This window comes from Sabethes cyaneus, chromosome 1 (assembly GCF_943734655.1).
Source record: "Sabethes cyaneus chromosome 1, idSabCyanKW18_F2, whole genome shotgun sequence".
In the NCBI taxonomy this organism is placed as follows: Eukaryota; Metazoa; Arthropoda; class Insecta; order Diptera; family Culicidae; genus Sabethes; species Sabethes cyaneus.
In genome coordinates, this window is record NC_071353.1 from 77,611,479 (window position 1) to 77,635,375 (window position 23,897).

Consider the following 23,897-nt stretch of genomic DNA (forward strand, 5'->3'; position numbering starts at 1 on the left):
CAAATAAAACAGAAATTTTTGCGTATGTGTCATATGTTCTGCTATGTAACAAACGGTAACCCTACTACCACGAGTGTTACAAAGTTGTTGCGGTAACCGAAATATGACTAATTTCAGTCGTAATCCGGTTGCTTTTACTAAATGGACCTATATTGTGCTGCAAGCTGTCAAAGTAAAACCTTCTTGGAGCAAAAGACAGTGAAATGACGCCGCTAACTTACGTGCCTATGGCCATTCATGTCAAAAGAGAAGCACATTCGAATGGCACGTCATATTTGCGATGAACGTGCTTTGGCTTTAATGTTATTTGTAACCAATGGCCCTTTTAAAGGGCACAAATGAGTTAAAGTAAGATTATTGAAACATGTCAAGCTACCCATAATCATATTTAAAACAATAATCTGTGGGCTGGTCATCCATTACTATTTCAACCTTTATGATGCACACAAGTGATTTTTAAAAGAAATCTCTATGTTCCAATGGTTGCAGGCGTTGTACTTATGAACCCCCGTCCACGTAAAGCCACCATTGCATTTAATGAAGAATTGAATCTGAATATTTCGCTCTTCTCTTTTACATATTCTCTTAAACAATGGCACTCACAGATTCTTATAAACATACATATGCCAGAAATGCAGTTAACATTAGTCTTTGATCTAATATCTGATATAGTCCTACGTCACCCTTTCGTACAACCCTTAGGGCTGTATACCTTGTAGTTTTTAAGCAAGAGCACATATATGCAAAAGTGTACGCATCTGGACAAAAATATGTTTGAAACGAGAGTAGTTACAAGCATGTTAAAATCAGTGTCCAGTTACTTTACTTTACGGTTCGCTGTACTACTGATACTCAGGCCCGCTATATAAACGTCCAAATTAGTTTTGGATTGCAGCACAGTATCAAGGAAACACAACAAAGTTTTACAACTTTGGGTGCCCGATCGCTGCAAAATCGAGGGCAGTGAACCTGCCGTGACATTAAACACAAATTATTCACGTAGAAAAAGCTAGAAATAGTACCCCGTTGGAATTAATTTCAGGATACTAGACACGCTAAACTTATTAAGCCTTACCAAAATCCTGCAATGACTACTACTCAATTGAGCTCGTGATGAACTACGCACAATTATGGAACTCCGGACACTGTCCCATTCTTTATCGTTTGAAGAAGATTGGCAAGGTCTCATCCGACATCTGTTCGTGTTTGGGTGCGACGTATATAGTGTAATGATAGGAGATAATGTTGCAGATTGAGACTAGCAGCAGGTTAAAAAAATTTGATTTTTTTAACGATTGTAAATAATTCATAAATCTCAATATAAAGATTACCGTAAACGCGCCTAAGTCTGCGCATCCCACATTTCAGTTAAAACTTCCAAATTTTGATCTAAATTAGCATATCTAGGAAAATATGTATACAGAGAGCAGTTCATTTGAGAACGCTATAACTCTTAAAGAAAATATGCGAAGCGCCGAATTAGGATTCATGCGTAGAATTAGGTGCGTTTAAGGTATACCTAAAGCTGTGCTTATATTTAAGTTGAGTTGAAAGACGTTATAAGTTCGTTCGTCAACCGGGCCAAGAATCTTTTTGGATCTTCTCCCTCATCATGAAAAATGTTTTAAAAACGCAATAAAAATTTGTCTAACTCTGGTTTAACTAGACATTTTAGATATAAAATCTTTTGGATACTTTAATAAAATGTATTCAAACATACTCTCACTAATACACATTCTTCCAGCTCATGCACTAATAGAATTACACATTCTTCCAATTTTCATTATGCAATATCTCCTAGACCACAAATATTGTTTTTTCCACGTTGAGTGATTGTTATGTAAAACTGGCTTGCGAACACAATACAGATACAACAGATAGACATAATGCTCGCTGTTGCATTCTTCCCACGTTGCGCTGTAACCGTCATTTCAAATTTGGTTTCAGTTGAGAATGTCTCTATATACGTCAAAAATGAAATAAAAACTGATGCCATGATTCGAATGCGCGTCTAAAAATTAATGAAAAAAGAATATGGGCATAACTCAACATCAATTTAGTTCAGAGACATTTAAAAGGGAAAACTGATTTTTTTGAAATCTAAAAAATAGAGAAGCCACATGAGATGGAATGAACCATATTTAACAGTATCAGTATAAATACCATTATTGCAAGCAAATGGTGCTGTCAAACGTTTGAACCATTTCTAACAAAGTGAATTGTTAACATAGCTATAGAGGTTAGTCAAAAGGATCGGTACAGGCAAAAATTTGACAAAATACAAACGACTATAACTTCCACAAAATAAGACATTTTCAAATGAAGCCAATTGCATTCAACGAGTAAATTTTTCTAGTCTTCCTAAAATTTTCAAGATATGCAATACTCAATGGACCTAATAGATATTCGGGTTGGCCGGGAGTATGTTAAAAACTGATTTTTTCATCGCGCATCGCTTTAATAATATTTATGATTTGTCCCAAAACTAAGCTTCATTTCCAGTTGATTAGTGAAAAGAGTACGAAAATCCATCGAGAAACCACCGAGATATGCCCATTTCAGCAAAATCAGATCTATAAATGTGGCCAGTAACATCTTTTTTCTCTGGCCATTTTGAGATATGACCGAAACCATACCAATGTGAGGATATCAAATTTTAAGATTTTATTGTACTTAACGTGAATGTTCACTGAGCTACTAGACTTGTAGCACCGTAAATACCAAAAAAAAAACAGGAAAACTTTATTCAGCAAAATTGTAAATAATAACTAGTTCTACAAATGTCCCATTTATGACTTTGTCAAATTTTGATCGGCTGAGACGGTACTGTCAAATGAATGTGGATTGAGTCAAAGAGACTAAATGAACGTTCACTTAGTCACTAAAGAGGTACTAACATCCTAGCGCCGTAAATACAAAAGATACAGTAATACTTTATTCAGAAAAGTTGTAGATAATCACTAGTTTAATCGTTGCATATATAACTTTTCAAAATTCTGCATGACTGAGACGGTACTGTCAAATGAATGTGAATTGAGTCAAAGTGATTATGCCATCCCTGCACATATATACAAACACATATACGAACAATAAGATCTGTCCTAAAAACAATTTATCAAGCCGTAGGTAAATTGTTTTTAAGAGGAATTTCCACACACACACATACACACATTAAAGTAAGTTCATTAAAGTAAATTCACGTCTGCATAATTCTACAAAAAACTTTATCCACTTATAAACACACATTCTACTACTTTCCGATTAGATTCGTAGCTTAGAATTCGTATTTATTAATGCAGAGTACAAGTAGTGTATATAAGCTCCAGTCTGCTAAACTCCCAAAATATGGCTGTTTCATTTTTTATAATTTATTATATCCGTGGTATTTTTCAATTCTCATGGTAAAATGGTGACTGACTGTCTCGCAACTCTGCATAAAGCATGACACAGACCCAGCACAAAACGAAAAGAAAAACCTTCGTAATCCAAGCGGAACTATGAAATAAAAATTGAAATCGTGTATAATTAGTAAGGAAAATGCAAGATAGCGATTCAAGTGAAATGAGTGAGAAAAAACATTATGAGAAGCAAGCTGAAGAACCCTTCCCTAATGTACAAACAAAGCGAAGAACACAGGTAAAATGGGATTGTTGAACTGACAATGGCATGAGTGTTCCATTTTGTGTTGTATCTGAACAGTTAGCCTCAGGTCGTGCGTACAATGGTTAAAGAGCAGAAACGCTAGTTGGGTAAAGGTACGAAGCAATTTTATTCTGCATCATATTTATAGGAAATATACTATCAACAATCAACAGCACTTGCTAGAGCAGAGAATTTATGTATTATATATTTCAAATATCAACAATACACTAGTTTCAACCAAAAGATTGTATAGATTGTATATTTAATATCACGCAAGTCTCTCTATTATTAAGATATCAGATTATCATATGATAAATTAATTGTAGAGAGGTTTGCGTGACATTGAATACACAATAAATTTATTGACCAGTTCTTATTTCTTTATCACACAACAGTGAAGAAAAAATAAGGGCTCTATTTAGTAATATACGCACGAAATCTGCCAATCAGATATTACTTAATGCTATCGATATAACCGAATCGGAATAATACACACCCTTTGCGGATTCTGGCACAATTTTTTTCAAATATTATTCTTCGCGTTCATTTCATTTTACGCACTTATGGTAAATCATATTGGAAAAGACCGGTAAAGACAGACACCTTAAGGTTAAGTTTCAGTATCTACTCAAAGAGAAGAGCACAGCATAAATAGTAGCACAAATTCATAATTCACGCCGGCAACAATACTTTATTCAAAAGTCGTGGCCACGTCCTTGCGGTTCTGCCCAATTGCTTTTGCATCCCAATTGCATCAAGTGGCCCTGTTATCAAATAATGTTCCCCTCATTTCCCTTCACACTTTATACTAGCCTAAGGATACTATTCACACCTTTATTTCATTACTTTTCTCTAGCATTTCATTCATTATAAAGTTCGTTTGTCGTTCGTTTTGTAAAGACTATTGTTCTTCACTTTGGAATTTTTGTCTAATGTAAGAACTACTAATTTATCTGTATATACTGGACACCCCACTACTGGTTCTTACAACAAAAATTAATAATTTATCTTATTCGTCAACAAGTTTGACCTAGCACCGATGATGGGTAACATCTACCTGAAGCCGGTTGGCGAATAGGGTAAATTATTAATTTAAAGTTATAAAAACAAAAAGTGTCTTTTCCAGTCTATACAAAAATGTCTACCTATTGTTATAAAATAATTATTCTAGTATTAAACTTCATTAATAAGTTAACACAAACAACACGAGATTAAGTCTTAACAAGCATATTAAAATTACGATCTGTCACTATATTTCAACTGTGTTTAGCAGCAAATTGAATTTTAGACATTCGACATAGAGTGTCGCTACTTCGAGCATAACCAAAATCAAGTAATTAAGACAAGTTATTCCAATTAGCGCCCGAGTGCCTGGATACCGAAAAACAGTAATTGAAATCAAATTAAATATCGTATCAAAAGCAAAGTCTAGGTATTACATTTCGTTTTGCGAAACTTGACCTTCTGTTTATATTCGACAGACTTCGCAGTCAGCTGTTAGAGTACAGGAAAGTTGCGAGGCTAGTACTACGATCCAATTGACTCTAACAGCCTCCCGCAGCTTAGATTCGAGAACATGACGACTCGCTTGGTAAAGCAGCGTCGTACCTCGAGGACATCTGGAAGGAACAAATATTTGTCAGCACAATTCGCCATGGTTTGACTACCTTTCGGCATTTGCCAATAACTTCCGTCTCAAAAAAACTTTGGCAACCTACATAAATACATTGTAGCAAAGTTCCAACAATAAGTTAATGGTAGACGGGGTAAGAACGCCCACTGGGATTAAACCGCCAGCCATTGTTTTACAGCGCCTTGTTTTAATTGGTGTTAAATTTTTATGACAGCCATAGGTATTACTTAACTATGCAATACTTTACAGTACCTTGTACTGCGGTAACGCATAAACTATCGGAGAAATAAATAAAAACAAATTGTTCATTATAATCGTTCCGTGCTTTAACTTTACTTGCGCAGAACTAGGGTTTATTTTTTCAAAACGCTAAATTTTTTTAGTAAATCCAACTCATATCACATCTCTGGTACTATCTTCGCCCGATAGTACCTAAAATACGTGAGTGATCATACCGTTTTGTTGAAATAAATATTGAAATATGCAAATCGGTCACTTGGGGGTAAAACCGCCCTCAACGAATGGCCTAAGATCACCATGCATAACGTTAGTGCGATAAGGCGATTTTTTAAAATAATTGCCAAAGGATCTCAAATTTACATAAAACATTGTGAACGCGCTTAGCTTATAGACTTGGGAATGAGCAACTGTTTGCAAAACTCCAAGTCACGAATTTTCCCTGGCGCACGTTATGGAAATGTTCTAACTTTCTTGGATATAGCAGTTTTTAAGCATCAAGCATCATAGAATTAACTTTTTTTGACGTAGGACTACGTCTTTGTTTACTATACTGGGACTGGGTAGCAGTTTGTGAAAACGAAAATAGAAGTGTAACGTTTGAATGAAAGATTTCAAATGGTAATAACTACTAAACTACTGAACGTAACTGAACAATTTATATGTCGTTGGATAGATAAAATGACCAGCAATTTTATTGAGGGGGTAGGAGAGCAATTTTATGAAGGGCGTGAGAGGGGGGGCTTCTATACAAATGAAACACAATTGGAAAATAGGTTCTCAAAACTCGAGAACTAACCAAGCAAATGGAATCAAATTTGGCATGTGGGGGTTTTAGAAGGCAGGAATTTTTCCTATAGAGCACTGAGACCCCTTTCGCCTTCTAAGAGGGGGGGCTCCCATACAAATGAAATACAAATTTCCTCATAACTCGAGAACTAATCAAGCAAATGGAACCAAATTCGGCAGGTGGGGGTTTCAGAAAACAAGAATTTTTTCTAGGGTAAATTGAGACCCCTCCCCTCTTAAGGAGGGGGGCTACCATACAAATGAAATGCAAATTTGCTCATAATTCGAGAACTAATCAAGCAAATGGAACCAAATTTGGCATGTGGGGGTTTTTAGAGGCATGACTTTATTTTATGATGGTTTGAGACCCCTCACCCCCGTGATTGGAGGATACGGACACTCAAATAAAACAGAAATTTTTGCGTGTGTACCATATTTTCTGCTATTTAACAAGCGGTAAGCTGTGAAAGTAAACAAGTAAAACCTTCTCGGAGCAAGAGAGAGTGATTCGACGCCACTAACTTACGTGCCTCTTTCCATTCATGTCAAAAGAGAAGGACATTCGCATGGCATTCAAATTTGCGATGAACGTGCTTTGGCTTTAATAATTATTTCTAACCAATGACTCTTTTAAAGGCCACAAGCGAGTTTAAGTAGGATTATTGAAACACATCAAGCTACGCATAATCATATTTAGTACAATAATATGTGGGCTGGTCATTCATTACTATTTCAACCTTTATGATGCACTCAAGTGATTTTTAAAGCAATCTCTATGTCTCAATAGTGGCAATGGTCCCCGTCCACGTATTTTCAAAGCCACCATTGCATTCAATGAAGAATTGAGTGTGAATATTTCGCTACTCTCTTTTAAAAATTCACTTAAACAATGGAACTCACAGATTCTTATAAACATACTTATGCCAAAAATGCAGCTTACATTAGTCTTTGATCTAATGATCTGATATAGTCCTACGTCACCCTTTCGTATAACCCTAAGGGCTGTATACCTTGTAGTTCTTGTAAAAATATAGCAAATGTTCTAAGCAATCCAGGAATAATATGCATCTGGTTTATCTGGTTAATCAGAACAATTTGAAATGTCAAAAAAAACCGCCGGATCAATTACAAGAACTTTAATACCCGTATTATAATATTCTATCTTAGAACTTTGATTGGCCCTCTCTGGTCCTACAAGATGGCTAAACTGACTCATCTTTTTATATGATCCATCCTTCATATATTTATTATCCATCCATATTTTATATGATATTTTACAATTGCCTAGTTAACTATCGCGATTACACGTAAAGAAATCATGCAGGACTTATAAAATCATCACTAGAACTAAGGCCAATGGTTCACGCCAGTATGATTGACTATAGACACAGTATGCAAAAAACGTTTTTTTCAGGTTCATGAGGTACAATTAATCTACAAAACAAGTTTTTATATGGAAAAGTCACATATTCGATAGAAAAATTATCACCACAAATGCGCAATAAAAATCCCAAACAAGTTTGTTTTGTTAATTTTTACTTAATCAACACAGAAAAAATGCCACTGAACTGCAATATTTTTCCTATGGCACAGTGGTCCAAACAGCGAAATACGTGATCGTGTGATATTGCGCCAAAACGTGAAGTTTTTCGCATATGGTTTCTTTAGGAACATTTCTTGGTATAATAAGCCCCTTCTTGTGAGAGAAATCTTTGGGTGATTAATTCTCTTAAAAGTGAGATACGAAATTTATTTTCTCGTACATTCAAGATACAGGTTTGGTACTTTCAGCAAAGTTGTATTAAATATTAATGCAAACAACTTTGTCAAAGACACCATACTTGTATCTCTTCATGGAAATTATCTATGAAGCGTTATTCGTGGACAAACCCTTTAAAACAGTTTCTAAACCCTGACTTATTCTGGTCAAATTTTACCTGTTCATAGTGTTCTAGAAAGTTGTTTATCTTGCTAAAATCAATGTTTTTGTAGAATATTGTTATACGTGATTTTCTGAAGTTTCGGAGATTTTGAGCTTTTTTGATTAAAAATTATATTATATCTACACCTGGTTTAATCTACACCCGATTTTAGGTACCCCCGATTTTGTCTATCATTTAGACCCGGTTTTATCTACCTTTTTTAAATTGTCATTTCGGCATGAAAATTTGCAAGATTTCATGAATTTATGCATAACAGGGAATATTTCTCTGTATTTTATAGTTTACTATATGGCATCTGTGGTATGTAATTATATACAGAATGGGTATAATAATGCTGAAGTCAAATACGCAAAGTAACTGCATTTATTTTGTAACGCATATTTTTAACATTTCATAATGATCCTTTGTGATATTTTTCTATACCGTAACGCTAACGGGCACACCCCGTCTCCGCTAGAAACTATCGTGAATAGGTGAAAGGTGATATTCTTTCCTTAAAAATTTTAATCTTTTGAACCATTGAACCGATTTGAATAATTTTATTACCAAATAAAAGGAATTTTATTAAGCTTTAAAAAAAAAACAATAAACTGACGTTCAAAGTTTTTTATGATTGCAAAAACATTTTTTGTAGGAGCCTTGAGACTCTTAAAATCACTTAAAACATTTAAAATATTCGTTTTTGCCTTTCAACTATATACATATATAGTATAAAGGTATAGCAATCACTCGGAAACCCGGAAATGAAAAAAAGGTTTTATTTTTTCATTATACTTTCAATGGCCTAGTTGTTTACATACGATATCAAAAACAGATATCTGACATTTTTGCTTTTTGAGATACTCTTTTTAAGAAATAAAGATGCGAAAATGCAATGGACTCGCATGGCGTTTTACTTTAGAGACGCATTTCTTTGTCAAAAAACCCCTTTTATTACAAGTAAAAACAAAAACCATGCGTCTCCATTGTATTCTTGATACTTTTTGAAAACTTAGAATTGCTTTGGTCTGCACACCATGGAAACATAAAAGGTGAATGTTTTCAATATTTTTGCGATAATAAAAAAAGTTTGGGCTTTAGTCCAACATTTTTTCTTGAAAGCTCATTAAAATACTTTCCATTTGGTATTAACATCATTGAAATCGGTTCAATGGATCAAAAGTTATGAATTTTCAAAGAAAAAAAAAGGTGGAAAAAATGGTAAATTTTGGGACCACACTGACTCAGAAAAGAGAACCCTAAGTACCAAATAATAATACGGATCTAAAATTTACTACAAAGGAATAAGTACACAAAATTTGAATAAAATCAGAGCAATTTTGAATTTCGATGTCTTTTTTCATAATATTGCTGAGTTGACATGCGTTATGGCTAATGGTTGATATGAATAAAATGAGCCCTACGCATCAAATTACGCTAAAATAATACATAATTGAAAAAATGATCAATATTAACAATATTTTTTGTTCATTTAAATTATTTTGGAGCAATTTATTTTTCCCCAAATTTGTCTACTTTCCAAATATATCTACCAAAAATTTTCGGACGGGTAGATAAAATCGGTAAACCACTGTAGTTCTAATCTACAATTTTTTTGAACAAAGTTTTGCTGTATCGTTTGTAGTTACGGTGCTACAACGCTAGTAACTCATCAGTGACTAAATGAACGTTCATTTACTCACTAACAAGATACTAGCATTGTAGCGTCGTAACTACAAAAGATACAGCAAAACTTCATTCAGGAAAATTATAGATAATAACCTGTTCTACAAATGTCTCATATATAACGTCATATTTGGGCCCGTTAAGACGGTACTGTCAAATGAATCAAAATTGAGTCAAAGTGATCGAAACATCCATGCATAATATTATGAAAAAGATCAGATACTGGTTTTCTACACAAAATTTTTATACGCGTTAAGAGTATTTTGAGTAATTTTATACGACATAATATTATCTCATCGTATTACATATATGCACCAAATAAAGCACTTACAGCTCAAACGCAAATATAATTCATATTTCAAGGTTTTGATATACAAAACAAAATGCACATGCATTTACTTCGTATGTTTTTAAACTATCAAAAGTATGTACAAAAAGGGGAGAAGGAGAAATAAACAAATGTAACTCATATAAATAACATGATGAGAGACCAGACAACGCAGACGAAAAAAGATCATTAATCAATTTTAGTATACAGCCATTTTGAAATTCATCAACCAGACGTTTCAGTAAGGTTCATAATTTTTTGACGATTAAGCACTTTAGCTGGAATGTTGCTTTGCTTAGCATCGATTGTCTGCATCGTTTAGCTCTCATACTTTCACATAACGTATTACTTTTACAATACTACGTGTGTACGTATATACGTGTGTTTAAGCGCTCGACCGTGTAAAGCAGGCATCGTTATTATTTGCAACAAATATTTTTGGTATTTTAAACGTAAAATGATTCCGCAATCTTATATCCTATTTAACAAAAAATGACGGAAAAAATTAAAAAAAGGGACATAACTACTTTAAATATTTGGCGACCATACGTATGTCAATCTATGTTCAGTAAAATTATTTTAAACAGTGTAATCTTTATATTTCATTATAAGCTATAAAACAAGTTCACTTATTATAAGTTTGTTGGTAATAATGTGCCAACAATTTTACATGAACGTGTCAGTTATAACTTAGAGACCGACAGAAACTATAAATTAAAAATTCAGCGACGTTAATAGACGCACTTTCCGTTCAATTTGAAACAAAACGGCCGAGTATTGATTGCAACAAAATAATCGAAATTTTCTGTTTGGATTTTCAAATTGACAACAATGGTTGGGCTGGCGTTTGCCAGCAACTTGGCAGTTTATGATAACGTTTAAAATACCAGCAACTAAGGATAATACACAGAAAATATATGCCACAATATAGTGGTTTAAAAGTACAACTATTGATTAATATTTAATATTACATTAGTGATGGCTTTTAGTATTCATGAATCCAAAGGAACCAGTTTTCATGCGATAATCCGGTTGCGTTTCTACAAAACGGTTCGACGTGGCTTATATGACCAACCGACGGAGAAGCAGCAGCCAATCATTATTGTCGACAAGCGCTACAGCGAAACCGTGTAAGTGATTCTTCTCATTTCGTCTATCTTCTTTGTATACCACCGTGGCGTGGTTACCGGCGGCTTCCTGACAAACATTCAGAAACCTTTGCGCAAGTGCGCGCTAAAGATCTTTTTACTGGTCTCATGACTCATCGAAAACTAAGTAACAGAAATTCCGGTCTGTATATTGAAAAGAGCATTAAATGAAAATGAAAAGAATATTCCTTTATATTTATTTTCCATCAAAGCACTGACGGATGTTGTAACAATTGTAATACGCGTATCGGTGAAATATTTGTGTAGGTAATATTTTGTGTAATATTTTATAGTGAATTCTTGTGAATTCCATAGTAGTAGAACTATATAGTAAAATCCGTGCTACAGTACGACAGTTCACTTTTGGGAACACGGTAGAAAAATGTATTTTGCCAAAGACGAACGCCGGTAAAAATTACCGGCTTTTTAAATTTTGATTTGCTGTCACTGTTGATTGTTTAATATAAAATGGATGTGCTACATTGTAGATATTACTCCGCTTTACATTCTATTCAACGCATCTTTGACAACTGAAATATTCTCAGACCTCTGGAAAATATCTCATATTGCGCCAATTCACAAGAATGGTTCGAAGATATCAGTTAAAAATTATAGAGGGGTTTCTATTTTGTAGGCAACACCGAAGATGTTTGAAAGTATGGTGTATAATCATGCATATACATGGATCGAGCCTCTAATCCTAAACTGTCAACACGGATTCCTCAAAAACGCTCTACAGTGACTAATCTAACGGAATTCGTTTCCAAGACAGTGCAATGGATGTTAGATGGCTTCCAAGTTGATACCGTTTATACAGATATCCCGATCAGACAAACATAACAAAATTATAACAAATCATGATATTTTGTTACGACGGGTTTTCTAACATGATTTATAATAATCTTGGTCTCGTAAGTAGTTAAAATATCAAAGATTCTATCAGAACTTCTAAGCAGCTGTAGCAAAATTATAACAAAACTTGTTACGTTTAGAACAAAATTATATCAAAATTTGTTGTAATATTTCTAACAGGTTTTGTTATAATTTTGTTAAAATATAACAAAAACTTCTTTGACTTTATTTGATATATCGACATTGTATTTCGACGAAATTATCAAAAATAGTACAACTATTTTCGAGAACATTCGCAGACAGAATCACAGAAAAAAACATTCACTCATTTTCAAAAATTGCTCCTCCTTCAACCGGGATTGAACTCGTGACACATCGCACAGAATGCAACTGTCTTAACCTCTATACCAGAACTACTCTTGAATTAACGAGAACTAAATGCTCATATGATTTTTACGATAGCTTATTCGGGATTGTCGAGTTGGCTAAAAATAGATAAAAAGCGTTCGGTCCAAAGCCGCGATGGAATCCGTTTTGTCAGTGTTCACCACTTTAAGAATGTTGCACGAAGGACAAAGTGCCATCAAAGATATAAGAAAATAAGGCCGTCAAGATTTGTTTGCAATGAATTTTACGCGTCTGTTTAAGCTTTCGTGTCTACAGACTTTTCTGGATCCAACCACCGAAATGATGCGTAAAAAAAACTATTTCTCAGTAACTATGATGTGACTTTGTACTATGACTTTGTGACTATGTATCGTTGTAAACAAAACATAAACCGAGAATATAATTTATTTTATCGTCCATCTCTATCTTCTATGTTGTTTTGCTCTGTTACGTTCAGTTCCAAGCATCTAGCAACAAAATAAAAGTTTGAGTAAACGAGAGATTCTTCATGAAATTCTACTACATGCTATAGTTGTAGCATTAACTAAAAAACTAGTTCTTTCATATATGAAATTCTACAATGACGTTCAAAAATAGCTCTTTAGGATATTTAAATAAAGAGATCTGTCAATACGTTCTGTAATTTCTGATAATAAACTGCTTGAGGTTCCCAAAACGAGACTTGACAGGAGCGGCGTATTAGGGTACCGCCAGAGTGCAAGCGACATGCGACGCGACGCAACATTTCTTGCTGTAGTTAGACGCGCAGCTCTTTTTCGCCCGAAGCAGGACTGTGCATTTAGCAACATGAGAGCGAAGTCGTGTCGCGTCGCTGTCGCGTTTACTCTGTACGGGGCCTTACTGTATCGAGTATGTTTCTGGACCCTGCTCTGGAAGACCGAAAAATAATAGATTTCCGTAAAAAAATTTCAGATGCTAGAATTATAGTTAATTGTTGGGGTATTTTGGTTATTGGTTAAGGTATATTTGAAGATATATTTTGTATTTTTTGGATACCAGAATAGTGATTATTATGCTGGTGGCAAGTGGGCGTGTGAATGCCCTCTAGAAAATAGTTCCTTGCTGGCGGTGCGTGCCGGGAACCAACGGAGTATTGTAGAACGGATTTCAAGGATGATTTTGAAGCGTTAGGTTAATAGCTGAATTATTACGTAGCGGTTTTTGAAAATTCGAAAAATTATCAAAATGGCAGCAATTTTTCCAAAAGATAGGTGTTTTTTCAATAAAAATCGCCAATAAACAAAACTCATAAAAAATTCAGAAATTGAGATATCAAAAACTGGCTACGTAACAACTTAGATAATTCTTTTTTAAATGCTGAAAAAAAAATTTCAGCCAAATCGGTCCACTAGATTCTGACATCACGTATCGCCAGCTAAAGAAACATGATTTTGGGGAAAACGCTGTACGAAACAGCAATGGACTTCGCTTGAGGTCAATATTTGCCGGAAGTTTTCAACGTGATCAGATATTAAAAAATCCTTTTAACATGACAATGCCGCTTATAAAGTGCTGTCCCAAATCATTTTCCGCCGTCTATCACCAATTGCGAATAGATTTGTGGGAACTTATCAAGCCGGCTTCGTCGAAGGTCGGTCTACAACGGATCAAATATTTACACTGCGGCAAATCCTCCAAAAGGGCCGTGAATACAGAGTTCCCACGCATCATTTATTCGTTGACTTCAAAGCCGCATATGATACCATCGACCGGAAAGAGCTATGGAAAATCATGGACGAAAACAGCTTCCCCAGGAAGCTCATCAAACTGATTAAATCTACGATGGATGGTACGCAGTGCTGTGTTCGGATTTCGGGTGGATTGTCAAGTTCATTCGAATCACACAGAGGGCTTCGTCAAGGTGATGGTCTTTCATGCCTGCTGTTCAACATAGCGCTACAAGGTGTTATGAACCGAGCGCATATCAACACGCGGGGCACGATATTCAACAAATCTAGTCAATTCGTCTGCTTTGCCGATGACATGGATATTATCGGCAGAACATCTGTGGCGGTGGCTGAACAGTACACCAGACTAAAGCGCGAAGCAGAAAAGATTGGGTTAAAGGTAAATACGTCTAAAACAAAGTACATGCTGGCCAGCGGAACGAGGCCGAACGACACCGCTTGGGCAGTAGTATATTGATCGACGGCGATGAGTTTGAGGTAGTCGATGAATTTGTCTACCTTGGCTCACTGGTAACGGCGGACAATGATACCAGCCGTGAGATTCGGAGGCGTATTATCAGCGGAAGTCGTGCTTACTATGGGCTCCACAAGCAATTGCGGTCGAGCAGACTAAGTCCCCGTACAAAGTGCACCCTGTACAAGACGCTTATTAGACCGGTTGTTCTCTACGGGCATGAAACATGGACAATGCTCGAGGAGGACCTGCGAGTGCTCGGAGTTTTCGAACGACGAGTGCTAAGAACGATCTTCGGTGGCGTACAGGAGAACGGAGTATGGAGGCGTAGGATGAACCATGAACTCGCACAGCTCTATGGCGAACCCAGTATCCAGAAGGTGGCTAAAGCTGGACGGATACGATGGGCAGGGCATGTTGCAAGAATGCCGGACAACTACCCTGCAAAGATGGTGTTCGCCTCAAATCCGGTAGGATCAAGACGACCAGGAGCGCAGCGAGCAAGATGGTTAGACCAGGTGGAGCGAGATCTGACGGAGAGTACTCGGTGTCCGAGGAATTGGAGAGCGGTAGCCCTCAACCGAGTTACATGGAGAAATTTTGTTCAACAGGCTTTGTCTTAGGACGGCAAGCCACCTAAGTAAGTAAGTTTAACATGACATTTCTGAAGGTGTAACCGTCTCCAAAATGCAAAAAATAAAATCCGATTTTTCCGACTTTCCAAAGTAGGTTTCCCCTTTAAGGTGCGATTAGACCATTTTTTAGCAACATGTGAAATGCAACATGTAGAATGCGACATGTTGCTACTTGTTGCTCGCATTAATCGTGGGGAGCACCAACCGGCACCAAATTTAGGATTTTTACATTCTGACCTAAAACGAACAATCTGACAAAATTTTGTCCAAATTCTTGAAGGTCGATTACATCTCGGATACTTCGCGCAGAGTTTTTTTTTTGTCGACAGATTAGACCACTGCGACCAGAGTTACCCTAATACGTATTATTTAGAGGTTACATTTGCAATAACGAACGACCTAAGAAAAAAGTTTATGGGACAAAATTTGTTCAAAATTAAGCGTAGAATTTGCGTAAAATTATGCGTGGAATTTGATTTTAGTTTTACAAAAAAAAACAGCGTAGGGTTGCGGAGTCACATCGACATACGTAATCATGATTCACACTTTAATTCGAGTTTAAAAAAATATTTCCACTAGTACTTAAGTTTTTGGCACGAGATAAATCTTTCACTTCTTTTCAATACATGTACACCCCAGAGTTACCATTTTCACAGATTTTTCTGTAAAATCACAGATTTTTTCGTCATCTGCACAGCACAGAATCTGTGATCACAGATGACAGATATTTTTGAAAATCACAGATTTTCACAGATATGCTACGTGTTGAAGAAAAGTTTATCAATTTTATGACTGGGAGCGAAATGGCACAAAAAATCGGGACGTAAAGTTACAAAACCGAAATTACTGCACATCAAAATCAAAATTTACGAAGCGTTTGGATGATATTGAATGAACCATATTGTTCAAAAACATTAAAATGTTAATTTTTCTTCATGGGAGCATAATTATGTAACATAGATTTAGTAACAGATTTTTTTCCGATAGTTTTACAGATTTTCACAGATTTTTAAATTAGAAACACAGATTTCAAAATGGCAACTCTGGTACACCCATTTAGACAGATAAAAATATTTCGAAATTTACATTTCTGACAGACACAAATTTTCATGTTCAGCGGCAGTTCGTCATCCGAAAATTGCACATCGTCATGACGAAGTTTTTCTTTCGTCCACCATGAACAAACACATTTGTTCACAAAAATCTATGCATGTATTCGTTATGCCATGTGCATGAGCTATTCAACTGGCAGAAAAACAGTGCAAGTAGTTTGAATCAGAGTTTAGATATCGATGTTTTTACTCCGATTATTCTGCTGATGTGCTGCTGATGCTCTTCGTCATATTCAAAGCGGATAGTAAAACCAAGAGAACTTTTATTTTTGGAAAAATGGTGAAAATAGCGGTTTTCTTACATTATCTTTTGTCGATTACTAAGGAAAAGTACATAAATATAGATGCCAAGTATTAGTTTGAATGTAATTCACCTCAAAGTTAGTTATAATGCTTGTTTTTCGTGCCTATGTCAGGAAAGTAGATGAAGACCCGCCGTAGACGAATCCATCCAGCACCCTATTTGCAAAGTTTTTTTCTTTCAGTGTAATTTTTTCTGAAAATACAGTTAATTTGCTACAACTTTTCCTTTGACGTCAATTTTAGAAAATGAGGATTTTCGAAAAAATAAGCTCATTTCTAAATACGCCCTTTTTAAAAGTTACTCTTGACGAAAAATATGTTTCATAGAAAGGAATCAGTACGTGGTTCCAATGTATTAGCAAAATTTCATTGCAATCAAAAATAGTCGAGACAAACCGTTTTATTAGTTGAGCTAGAGTTTGATATAAAAACAAAACTTGTAATAATTCTGTTAGCCTCATTATTTGTTCTGATCAAAAATGTAACAAACTCTTTTTTTTTTTTTTTTTGTTTAGATTATAGTCACTTTAACCAGTTTTGGGTCATTCGTGACTTCTGCGGGGTTGGGATTTGAACCCGGGTCCTCGGCGTGAGAGGCGTGAATGCTAACCACTACGCCGGGACTGGCCCCCTGTAACAAACTCTGTTATTTATATCAAATTGAGATATTTTTTGTTATCCTTTTGTTATAATCATTTACTCGGGATGTCCAAAGCGTTTGACGTAGTCAATATTGGGGCGATGACTGCTGTTCTGCGGAAATATGGATTCAATGGTGTCTACTTAATATGGATCACTTCGTACCTGACTGGCCGCTTACAATATGTTAGACTGCACAATACAAATTCTAAACTATTTACAACGCGTTCCGGAGTACCTCAAGGCAGTCATTTGAGCCCTCTGATGTTTGTTATCGTCATGAACGAGTTGCCCGATATGCTAATTGATGTTTTTGTGTTAATCTATGCTGATGACGTGAAAATGTTTGTACCTGTACGTTCCTCGAAGGATTGTACGACTCTTCAAGAGAACTTGAATTGTTTTCTAGACTTTTGCAAATTGTTTGGGCTAAGAGTAAACGTCTCCAAATGCAACGTGGTCTTCTTCAGTGGCAAATCGCGCAAAATCGAATACGGATACCGTCTAGGAGCTGGTTTAGTGCTAAGGAAAACTTGCCGCTGAGATTTAGGCATTGAAATGGATAGTGAATTAACCTTTACAAGCACACCGAGAAGATAGTAACGAAAGCAAATTCATTATTTGGAATGGTGGAACGATTTACCCGTGAACTAGATGATCCCTATACAATAATTGCAATTTAGGGGCCGTGCAATAATTACGTAAGGCATAATGGGGGGAGTTCCGCGAAATCTTACAAAATCTTATTTGGTTCCGCGAAATCTTACAAAATCTTATTTGGGGGGGAGGGGAGTTTAATCATTTCTTACGTAAGATTTTCTTATTCAACTGATGAATAGCTGTACCAATGGAACAAGTGCTTGATAAGCTACTATAGAACAAAAATGTTTCTTGGGATGTATTGTTCTACTGTTCCCAAAGATCACGCCTGCCGCATATAACCAGAGTGAGGTCAGTCTTTTGCTTTAAAGAAAACCGCGGATGGTCGTTACAGATCTGTACATTAGACGCAACGCTGTGCCAATTCCAACATAAGACTATGTCGCATGTCATCTAGAAGAGGCAAAGAAGTTCTTTGTACGCTACTTGACGAGGACACGTTTTCAGACGATTTAGAGTGGATCAATGCGAATTAAGTGAACGCTAGTGAGTTTCTGAGCATACACCAACATTTATTGACAACCTTAATGCTGAAATACTGTTCATGAGTAGGCCATAAAGGGATTTACAACAGATAATTGATACTGTGTGTTTTTATTAATTTGTTTGAACTTTGGTTTTTATGAACTTATTTGAACTTTATTGACTGTTTCAATATTTTTTCAATGTCTAACTTTTTAAATAAAACTTGAATTTTGATGTATCAAAAAATCTTACTAAGATTTTTTACGGGGGAGAGGGGGGATTGGCCAAAATCTTATATAGGGGGGTGGGGGGGTTTAAAAATGAGGAAAAAGCCCTTACGTAATTATTGCACGGCCCCTTACACGGGATTGGTCCGCACGACAATTGAGTATGCAAGCGTGGTGTGGTGTCCATTCTATGATATAGAGGATACGGGAGGGTATTTTCAGCAGGTTTCTAAATACAGCTTATTTGCCTTTTCTTTCGCCAATGAAAATACTTTGCCGACATACAATTTTAATATGTTATAACTATTTTCTCAAGACTGTAAGTAATCTACTATTTTGTATTCAAAGAAGTCAAAACCACCTGTTCTTCACTAGAGCTAGGCCATAGGCCGAAAAAATAAATACCATCGCTTAATGGGCCGAAAATACCCTCCTGTGCCCTACGTTAACCGGATCGAACGCGTGCAGAAAAAGTTTGTGCAATATGCTTTGCGTAATCTTGGTTGGAGAGATGAAATGCCTGATTATCGATCTCTTTGCTTGCTAGTCGAAATCAACAGCTTAAATGATCGCAGGATTTTAATCGATGTTCTATTTTTAAAAGACGTTATTTCGGAGAAATACAGTGCTCCTTAATTGCTCAGCCAAGTGACAAGATATGAAGGAAGATCCAACTTAAGGAGAATTAGGCCATTCTATTTATCGAACAGGTCGCAGAATTATGCCCGGAATGGGCCTATGTATCGAATGATGGCTCTTTACAACGATCTTCATTCCGTTATTTCCATAGAGATGTCAAGTGGTCAGCTAAAACATAATCATAAGCAATATTTTGATAACTATGTATAAAGTTTTATGTAACCATTTATTTGTTAGAATTTTAAGTCTGATGATGGGCAAAGCCTATATATCAATTAAGACAAATCAAATTATAAAGATCATCGAACATACTTTTTTGTTGAATGAGCAGAATGGGATGAACCTCGTTTTTAATGCACCTCAATATCGCATCAATGTGCAAGGTTCAACATTGACATAGCTTCTCACTAAACGAAGCATAGAACTGTTCACTAAACCTTTAGAATAGCCTCGGAATAACCGGTATTCAAATAAAAACCAGAATTAATCCACCAAGCGGTGTGACCTAGCCTTTCTACTCCCACTATAATTATTTTTTAATTTCTCAGGAACATCTATAATTAATTTGACTATATCAGAATTAAAATTAAAAATAAAAATTCAGAAAAATTACGAAAATTATTGCGCAATTATTTCCTTTGCACTTTTGAAGGACAAGGATATCTATAACAAAATGATTAGCCTCAAAATTGTATTATGAGTTCACTTGACTTTTGCGATTTATCTGAATTTGGAAAAATAACTGAGTAGAGCAGATATAAAAAACGAGATAGAAAAACTACATGGTATACAGCCGTAAGGTTTGTACGAAAGGGTGACGTAGGACTATATCAGATCATTAGATCAAAGACTAATATAAACTGCATTTCTGGCATATGTATGTTTGAAAGAATCTGTGAAGGCCATTGTTTAAGTGGATGTTTAAAAGAGAAGAGCAAATATCCAAATTCAATTTTACATTGAATGCAATGTTGGCTTTGAAAATACGTGAACGAGGGTTCATAAGTACAATGCTTGCAACCATTGAGATAGATATAGAGATTTCTTTTAAAAATCACTTGTGTGCATCATATAAGTTGAAATAGTAATGAATGACCAGCCCACAGATTATTGTATTAAATATGATTATGCGTAGCTTGACATGTTTCAATAATCTTGTTTTAACTCGCTTGTGGCCTTTAAAAGGGCCATTGATTACACATTGAAGTCAAAGCACGTTCATCGGAAATATGACGTGCCACTCGAAGGTCCTTCTGTTTTGACATGAATGGCAACAGGCACGTAAGTTAGCGGCGTCGATTCACTGTCTCTTGCTCCGAGAAGGTTTTACTAGTTTACTTACACAGCTTACCGCTTGTTACATAGCAGAAAATATGGCACATACGCAAAAATTTCTGTTTTATTTGTATGAGAGTCCTTATCCTCCTACCATTAAGGGGGTCTCAAACCATCATAAAATAAATTCACGCCTCCAAAAACCCCCACATGCCAAATTTGGTTCCATTTGCTTGATTAGTTCTCGAGTTATGGGGAAATTTGAATTTCAGTTGTGTGTGGCCCTTCTTAAAGAGGGCAAAGGTCCTGATTCACCATAGAAAAAAATTCTGCCTCCAAAAACCCCCACATACCGAATTTGGACCCATTTGCTGAATTAGTTCTCGATTTCTGAGAAATTTGTATTTCATTTGTATGGGAGCCCTCCCCCCCCCCCCCCTCTTAAAGAGGAAGGGGTCTCAGTAGACCATAGAAAAAATGCTTACTTTCAAAAAACCCAACATGCCAAATTTGGTTGCTTTTACTTGACTAGTTCTCGAGTCATGAGAAAATTTGTATTTGATTTGTAAGGGAGCTCCCTTCCTAAAGGGAGGAGGGGTCTCAATTCACCATAGGAAAAATTCTTGCCTTCTGAAACCCCCACATGCCGAATTTGGTTCCATTTGCTTAATTAGTTCTAGAGTTGAGGAAATTTATATTTCACTTGTATGGGAGCCCCCCCTCTTAGAAGAGGAGAGGGTCCTAGTGCATCATAGAAAAAAATCCTGCCTTCTAAAACCCCACATGCCAAATTTGGTTCCATTTGCTTGATTAGTTCTCGTGGTTTGAGGAAATTTGAGTATCATTTGTATAGAAGCCCCCCCCCCCCTCTTACGCCCTTCATAAAATTGCTCTCTTAACCCATTCCATAAAATTGCTGGTCATTTTATCTATCCAACGACATATAAATTATTCAGTTTCGTTCAGTAGTTTAGTAGTTATTCCCATTTGAAATCTTTCATTCAAACGTTACACTTCTGTTTTCGTTTTCACAAAGTACTACCCAGTCCCAGTATAGTAAACAAAGATGTAGTCCTACGTCAAAAATGAACTTAGTTGCCGCTCCTTCAGATAATTATTTTTGCATGAAAATCAAAACTTAAGCTTCCTTTGAATGTATTTTCATGAAAAAATAGTCATTAGCTTGGTCGCATCGTTTTTACGATGTAGCCCATTAGAGGGCTTAGAAAACGGTATGAGATCAAAACATAGTGCAAAAGAAGCGCCATAAACATGCTTGGGAATGGGAAATATGATCGATATGATTTCTAGTGCTTGTCAGTTTCAATTTATTTATTAAAATATGATACATGACACAAGAATTTAGTCTTTTAAAGTGTCACTAACGAAAACACATCGTACAAAATTAATAGAAACCTTTTTTTCCTATTTTTCATATAAAATTTCTAAGCTCCAGTATCTATTGGTTCAGTGTCTGTTTTCGAAGCCTGCAAGTCGTACGAGTAATACGTATCTGTTGCGAATAAATATTAATAATGGAATTTAACCGGAATTTTTTTTTGTTTAATTTCATGTTTTGTATTCCACTAAGACGCACCAAAAACTTTAGATAATTAACATGTTTCTCACTTTTCTTGTATTTCAATGCAAATTTCAACATTGCAAATCGTAAACAGATACTCATACACACATTGATATATACCCACATACACATACATACATACACGCATACATGCGTATATACACACATACATCATACATACATTGAATACAATCGACATTTGATTGATATATTGTCATTTAACACGTTTTAACGGTTTAATATACGGTGCTTAAGTGTTAAAGTTTGAATAACTTTTGAATGGATCGTCCGATTTTCAATAACTCAATTTCGTTGAGATCTATCAACAGTAATTTTCAAATAATAATAAATTGTAGGATATATCTCGTTGAATTAATACTTGTATGTTACAAAAATATGTTTTAAATACTTTTTCCACATTTCTTTATGTATCTTTCAAACCACAAGCCCATTCGTCATGGAATTTGGAAGTTAAGGTTTTGAAAGGCTCCTTTTTCATATGCAATAAATTTTGTTGAAATCGGTTAAGAGACCTGTGAGATAATGAACTCCCATGTTTTTCGTATTTTTATACATAACTTTTGAACTAAAAATCAGATCAGTATGAAATTCAATAGCGACCTATGGGTCATTTCGACCTTTCATTTGACACTAAGATCATTAAAGTCGGTCCAGCCATCTCCGAGAAAAGTGAGTGAGATTGAAAGCGTTACATACACACACACATACATACATACATACACACACACACACACACACACACACACACACACACACACACACACACACACACACACACACACACACACACACACACACACACACACACACACACACACACACACACACACACACACACACACACACACACACACACACACACACACACACACACACACACACACACACACACACACACACACACACACACACACACACACACACACACACACACACACACACACACACACACACACACACACACACACACACACACACACACACACACACACACACACACACACACACACACACACACACACACACACACACACACACACACACACACACACACACACACACACACACACACACACACACACACACACACACACACACACACACACACACACACACACACACACACACACACACACACACACACACACACACACACACACACACACACACACACACACACACACACACACACACACACACACACACACACACACACACACACACACACACACACACACACACACACACACACACACACACACACACACACACACACACACACACACATGCCGACATTGCTCAGTTCGTCGAACCCTATCGATTGGTATATGACATTTCGTGTTTTCCGACCAATTTCTAAACCTTTGTTATAGCAAATTATTGTTTCTTACACAATCCTGTTATGGCATATCGAAGACTTGAAGAATTTGCATATTTAATCCTCTCTGTCTCATGGTAGCACAGGTGATCCAAGACTTGCGATATGAAAATCAGTCGATGAAATTTTAGAGGTTTTTAAATGTGGATATTTCTATTCTAGAACGTAGTAGAA

At 35.9% G+C, this 23,897-nt stretch overlaps 1 protein-coding gene across 1 annotated transcript in view; it reads right to left on the reverse strand.

Moving 5' to 3' along the window:
* LOC128738845 (homeobox protein homothorax) overlaps window positions 1-23,897 on the reverse strand; it is an 83,178-nt gene that overhangs the window by 53,501 nt on the left and 5,780 nt on the right. The gene's annotated exons all lie outside the window — the stretch shown is intronic.